Source organism: Brassica napus, unplaced genomic scaffold, assembly GCF_020379485.1.
Source record: "Brassica napus cultivar Da-Ae unplaced genomic scaffold, Da-Ae ScsIHWf_3058;HRSCAF=3863, whole genome shotgun sequence".
NCBI lineage: Eukaryota > Viridiplantae > Streptophyta > Magnoliopsida > Brassicales > Brassicaceae > Brassica > Brassica napus.
In genome coordinates this window covers 321,605-329,055 of record NW_026016295.1, presented here as the reverse complement: position 1 = coordinate 329,055, position 7,451 = coordinate 321,605, and positions in this window count along the sequence as shown.

Below are 7,451 nucleotides of genomic sequence, written 5' to 3'. Positions count from 1 at the left end.
TTACAAGGGTGTCACTAGCCACATTAGTGCAACTACCTCCATCAATGATTAAAGAACAAACTTTATCAGAAATGAGACATCTAGAGTGAAAGAGATTCTCCCTTTGTTCTTTGTCATTGGATTTTGGTTGGACACTCAAGGCACGCCTAGTAACCAGTAGTGAACCATGGCTCGGCTCATCAAGAACATCCTCATCATAGATCGGATCAGAACTCTCCACAAAGGTCGAGCAAAACTCATCGATCACTCCATCGACCTCCTCATCAAAGATGGGATCAGTGGTGTCGTCCAAGACCCTCCTAGTAACAAGAAGGGGACCATGAACCGGATAGTCAAGTGCTTCTTCCTCATCATCATCATCATACACTGGTCCGAGATCCTCCTTGTCTTCTTCAGATTCGACTTCTCCATTCTCCAAGAGCACCATCACCTTTTGGTTTGGACATCGGTTGGCATAGTGGCCAAGGCCATGACACCTAAAGCATTGGATGTCTCTGGTTCGTTTGGTAGCCTCTTCTTTCTTTTCTCTATCAACACGAGCAGGGATATTAGTCTTAAAAGCTGTATTTGTTGTGGAAGAAGACTTACCCTTGTCTTGATAGTTTGGCTTGGAAGCAAAGGTCGGTTTAGAAGCAAAGGTCGGTTTAGTGAGACCCTTTCTCTTGACTTGTTGCTCGATCAGCACAGCCTTGTGTAGCATCTGCTCCATGCTGTCATAGTCTTCCAGCTCCATGCGGTCTTGTATGTCCCGGTTGAGCCCGGTAAGAAATCTGGCCATGGTGGCGTCTAAGGGCTCTTCTACAGCAGCTTTGATCATCAAGGTCTCCATCTCCTGGTGATAGTCCTCAACTGAATTAGAACCTTGAAGCAAACGCCTGAGTTTATGGTGTAGATCTCGGTGGTAATGGTCGGGAACAAAGCGTCTCCGCATCAGCATGGAAAGCTCATCCCATGTATCAACTGGCGCCTCACCTGCTCTCCTCCTGCTAGTCACAACTCGATCATACCAGTTAATAGCATAGCCAGTAAACTCAGCAGCAGCAAGTCTAACCTTTTTAATATCAGAAAAATTTTGACAATCAAACACAAGTTCAATTTTTCTTTCCCATTCAAGAAAAGCATCCGGATCATTTTTGCCATCAAAACTTGGAATTTTCAATTTCAAACCACTCAAGCCATCATTGGTTCTTTCATTTCTACCAAAAGGATTGACATCACCTCGGTTTTGATGCCTAGGAAGTCTCCTTGGACGGTTGATGGATCGATCATTATCATAAGACTCTTCTCGGATTTCTAGGTCGGACCGGCTGTTCCTTCTTGGATGGTCACGTCTGGTTCTGGTTCGTGACTGAGTTGGACGGCCCTGAAGTTCATCAAGCCTCTGATGGATCGCCTCCAAACCTGTATTCAACAAGTTAGACATAGAATCATTGAGAGCACGCATTTGCAAGTTAGATAATCCGGCATATGAATTTCCGGGTCGGTTTCTTTCTTCTTCACTATCCATGGTTACCTGAAAACTTAAACAAGGTAAAGTTAGATTAAAAACCTCACACACTCAGGTGTTTATCCTCACCCACACACGTGTTTCACTCAATTTTTGTTGGTAATCACACAAGAGAGTTCCTCCCAAAGTTCTAAGAGAGCAAACTAGATCACCCAATGAGCAAATCCAAGTGAACCAAAGATCAAGAGAGAAAGATAAGAGATTTAGAGGGGAACCCGCCTTAACCACCTCAAAGACCGGATTTCTCTTCGGCCAGCAGGCTTTCTCTTCCACCACCACACCACAAACAAATCAAACTTGGGAATATAGATCTTTTCTTCTTTTTTTTTTTATATGGGGGTAATGAGGGGCCCGGGTTCAAGATAGATAGATAAGAAATTTAGATGAAGAATATGGAAGATGAAATGAAATGGATTGAAAAAGAGTTACCGAGAGAGTGGCTCTTATACCACTTGATAGAACCAAAATAAGGATCACTCTTTCGGTAAGGTTGATATGAACTCAGATCCGAGAGGATTGAGAACTGATGGATCGAGGGGTGACACTAAGGGTTGCGGAATAGCCCAAAGATACTACCAGAGATTCGAAGGTTGCCGGATGTGACGCACCGGTCCAACACAACGAAGTGGTTCGCTTGGAGATGACCTCACCAAGAGAAGTATGAATGTTCTAAGCAAAGAACAATGAGAGAAGACTCAAAAGAAGCAAAGGAAAATCGATGTGATTTTATTAAGGGGGATCATCACATACTTATAAGGTTTGTGAGTCAAAGAAACATAAAGACATTTGTGGGAAAAGACAACATAGAAGATAAAAATTAATGAAAACAAGACATAGAAACTAGAAATGAAGACTTTGCTAAAGACTGGTCAAGGTGCGGATTCTTGTGTTGACTGGTCCAGATTCACAAAGATGTCCAGGTTCATTCTGTGGCGATCAGGTCGTCCGCGGTAAGGAGCAGGACGGATGTAAGGCTGCCCGCATGGTTGATCGTCGATGATCCATGCACGGATGAAGAGATAGCTCGACCCAAATCTTCAGAGAGCTTAAGTATCCTTCCTTTGGAGTAGTTGGAAGCATCGATCATCATGAAATCATCAAAGTGGTTGGAAAGGTCGTGATCAGCCTGATCCGGGCGTGCGGTACGTCCCAAACGGGCCAGGAAAGATAGGCTAAGTCCGAAATCTGATTCTTCTCGATGATCATGGGTTCTGGCTTGACTGTTGGCTCTAGAATGGCGAATGGGTCGGGGAAGAACGCATGTGGTTTGGCTGATTCGGCCATCAGGTCGTGGATCCATCCTTAGTTCACGTCCGGATGCACGCGGGTCGATCCGGTACACGGCTCTGTCCGTTTTTCTGGTACGGATGAATGGCTCAACCTCAGTTGGACTGATCTGATCGTCCTGGTCACCATGCTGAGTCTGCTCCACGTCCTGGTCCAGGTCCTTGGTTCTATCACGTGGGCTGTCTATTCAGTACACACAGGACGTCCCTGGGTCTCCGCCAGCACACGCAGGACGTCCGTGGCTGTCCGTGTGTGTCCGTCAGCATACACGGGACGTCTGTGGCTGTCCCTCAGTACACATATCAGAACGTTGGTCCTTGGACTCAACACGCTGGCCCTTCCCATGGACTGTTTGGGTGATTTTGTCCCACGTGGGCTGTCTGTTCAGTACACACAGAACGTCTGTGGGTGTCCGCCAGCACACACAGGACGTCCGTGGCTGTTTATGGCTGTCCGTCAGCACACACAAGACGTCCGTGTGTGTCCGTGTGTGTCTGTCAGCACACACAGGATGTCCGTGGGTGTCCGTCAACACACACAGGACGTCCGTGTGTGTCCGTCAGCATACACAGGACGTCCGTTGCTGTCCGTGTGTGTCCGTCTGCACACACAGGACGTTCGTGGCTGTCCATCAGTACACATATCAGCACGTTGGTCCGTGGACCCTGCACGCTGGCCCTTCCCGTGGACTGTTTGGGTGATTTTGGCCCACGTGGGCTATCTGTTCAGTACACACAGGACATCTGTGGGTGTCCGCCAGCACACATAGGACGTCCGTGGCTGTCTGTGTGTGTCCGTGTGTGTCCGTCAGCACACACATGACGTCCGTGGCTGTCCTTCAGTACATATATCAGCACGTTAGTCCTTGGACTCAGCACGCTTACCCTTCCCGTGGACTGTTTGGGTGATTTAGGCGCACGTGGGCTGTCTGTTCAGTACACACAGGACGTCCGTGGGTGTCCATCAGCACACAGAGGACGTCCGTGTGTGTCAGTCAGCACACACAGGACATCCGAGGATGTCCGTGTGTATCCGTGTGTGTCCGTCAGCACACACAGGACGTCCGTGGCTGTCCATCAGTACACGTATCAGCACGTTGAACCTTCCTGTGTACTGTTCGGGTGATTTTGGCCCACGTGGGCTGTCTGGTCAGTACACACAAGACGTCCGTGGGTGTCTGCCAGCACACACAGGATGTTTGTGGCTGTCCGTGTGTGTCCGTGTGTGTCCGTCTGTGTCCGTCAACACACAGAGGACGTCTGTGGCTGTCCATCAGTACACATATCAGCACGTTGGTCCTTGGACTCAGCACGCTGGCCCTTCCCGTGGACTGTCTGGGTGATTTTGGCCCACGTGGGCTGTCTGTTCAGTACACACAGCACGTCTGTGTTTGTCCGCCACCACACACAGGACGTCTGTGGCTGTCTGTGGCTGTCCGTCAGCACACACAGGACGTCTATGGCTGTCTGTGTGTGTCTGTATATGTCTGTGGGTGTCCGCCAACATACACAGGACGTCTGTGGCTGTCTGTGGGTGTCTGTCAGCACACACAGGACGTCTGTGTGTGTCTGTCAGCACACATAGGACGTCTGTGTGAGTCCGTCAGCACACACAGGACGTCCGTGGCTGGACATCAGTACACATATCAGCACGCTGGTCCTTGGTCTCAGCACGCTGGCCCTTCCAGTGGACTGTTCGGGTGATTTTGGTCCACGTGGGCTGGCTGTTCAGTACACACAGGACGTCTGTGGGTGTCCATCAGCACACACAGGACGTCCGTGGGTGTCCGTCAGCACACACAGGACGTCTGTGGCTGTCCATCAGTACACATATCAGCACGCTGGCCTTTCCCGTGGACTGTTCGGGTGATTTTGGCCGACGTGGGATGTCTGTTCAGTACACACAGGACGTCTGTGGGTGTCCGTCAGCACACACAGGATGTCCGTGGCTGTCCATCAGTACACGTATCAGCACGTTGAACCTTCTTGTGTACTGTTCGGGTGATTTTGGCCCACGTGGGCTGTCTGGTCAGTACACACAAGACGTCCGTGGGTGTCCGCCAGCACACACAGGATGTTTGTGGCTGTCCGTGTGTGTCCGTGTGTGTCCGTCTGTGTCCGTCAACACACAGAGGACGTCTGTGGCTGTCCATCAGTACACATATCAGCACGTTGGTCCTTGGACTCAGCACGCTGGCCCTTCCCGTGGACTGTCTGGGTGATTTTGGCCCACGTGGGCTGTCTGTTCAGTACACACAGCACGTCTGTGTTTGTCCGCCACCACACACAGGACGTCTGTGGCTGTCTGTGGCTGTCCGTCAGCACACACAGGACGTCTATGGCTGTCTGTGTGTGTCTGTATATGTCTGTGGGTGTCCGCCAACATACACAGGACGTCTGTGGCTGTCTGTGGGTGTCTGTCAGCACACACAGGACGTCTGTGTGTGTCTGTCAGCACACATAGGACGTCTGTGTGAGTCCGTCAGCACACACAGGACGTCCGTGGCTGGACATCAGTACACATATCAGCACGCTGGTCCTTGGTCTCAGCACGCTGGCCCTTCCAGTTGACTGTTCGGGTGATTTTGGTCCACGTGGGCTGGCTGTTCAGTACACACAGGACGTCTGTGGGTGTCCATCAGCACACACAGGACGTCCGTGGGTGTCCGTCAGCACACACAGGACGTCTGTGGCTGTCCATCAGTACACATATCAGCACGCTGGCCTTTCCCGTGGACTGTTCGGGTGATTTTGGCCGACGTGGGATGTCTGTTCAGTACACACAGGACGTCTGTGGGTGTCCGTCAGCACACACAGGATGTCCATGGGTGTCCGTCAGCACGCACAGGATGTTCGTGGCTGTCCGTGTGTGTCCGTGTGTGTCCGTCAGCACACACAAGATGTCCGTGGCTGTCCACCAGTACATATAACAGCACGTTGGTCCTTGGATTCAGCGCGCTGACACTTCTCGTGGACTGTTCGGGTGATTTTGGCCCTCATGGGCTGTCTGTTTAGTACACGCAGGACGTCCGTGGGTGTACGCCAACCCACACAGGACGTCCGTGGCTGTCGGTGTATGTCCGTGTGTGTCCGTCTGTGTCCGTCAGCACACAGAGGACGTCCGTGGCTGTCCATCAGTACACATATCAGCACGTTGGTCCTTGGACTCTGCACGCTGGCCCTTCCCGTGGACTATTTGGGTGATTTTGGCCCACGTGGGCTGTCTGTTCAGTACACACAGGACATCCGTGGGTGTCTGCCAGCACACACAGGACGTCCGTGGCTGTCCGTCAGCACACACAGGATGTCCGTGACTTTCCGTGTGTGTCCGTGTGTGTCCGTCAGCACACACAGAACATCCTTTGGTGTCTGTCAGTACACATATCAGCAGATTGGTCCTTGGACTCAGCACGCTGACCCTTCCCATGGACTGTTCGGGTGATTTTAGCCCACGTGGGCTGTCTGTTCAGTACACACATGACGTCTGTGGGTGTCCGTCAGCACACACAGGACGTCCGTGTGTGTTCATCAGCACACACAGGACGTCTGGGGCTGTCCGTGTTTGTATGTATGTGTCCGTCAGCACACACAGGACGTTCCTGGCTGTCCATCAGTGCACATATCAGCACATTGGTCCTTGGACTCAGCACGTTGACCCTTCCCGTGGACTGTTTGGGTGATTTTTGCCCACGTTGGCTGTCTGGTCAGTACACACAGGACGGCCGTGGGTGTCCGCCAGCACACACAGCACATCCGTGGCTGTCCGTGTGTGTCCATGTGTGTTCGTCTGTGTCCGTCAGCAAACACAGGACGTCTGTGGCTGTCATCAGTACACAGGATGTCCGTGGGAGTCTGCCAGCACACACAGCACGTATGTGGCTGTCCGTGGCTGTCCGTCAGCACACACGGGACATCCGTGGCTATCCGTGTGTGTCTGTGGGTGTCCGCCAGCACACACAGGACGTTCGTAGCTGTCTGTGGCTGTCCGTCAGCACACACAGGACGTCCGTGTGTGTCCGTCAGCACACACAGGACGTCTGTGTGTGTCCATGTGTGCCATTCCGCACACACAGGACGTCCGTGGCTGTCCATCAGTACACATATCAGCACGCTGGTCCTCGGACTCAGCACGCTGTTCATTCCTTTGGACTGTTTGGGTGATTTTGGCCCACCTCGGCTGTCTGTTCGGTACACACATGACGTCTGTGGGTGTCCATCAGCACACACAGGACGTCCGTGTGTGTCCGTCAGCACACACAGGACATCTGGGGCTGTCCGTGTATGTCCGTGTGTGTCCATCAGCACACACAGGACGTACGTGGCTGTCCATCAGTACACATATCAACACGTTGGTCCTTGGACTCAGCACGCTGACCCTTCCTACGGACTGTTCGGATGAATTTGGCCCTCGTGTACTGTGTGTTCAGTACACACGGGACGTCCGTGGGTGTCTGCCAGCACACACAGTACTTCCGCGGATGTCTGTGTGCATCCGTGTGTGTCCGTCTGTGTCCGTCAGCACACAAAGGACGTCCGTGGCTGTCCATCAGTACACATATCAGCACGTTGGTCCTTGGAGTCAGCACGCTGGCCCTTCCCGTGGACTGTTTGGATGATTTTGGCCCACATGGGCTGTCTGTTCAGTACACACAGGACGT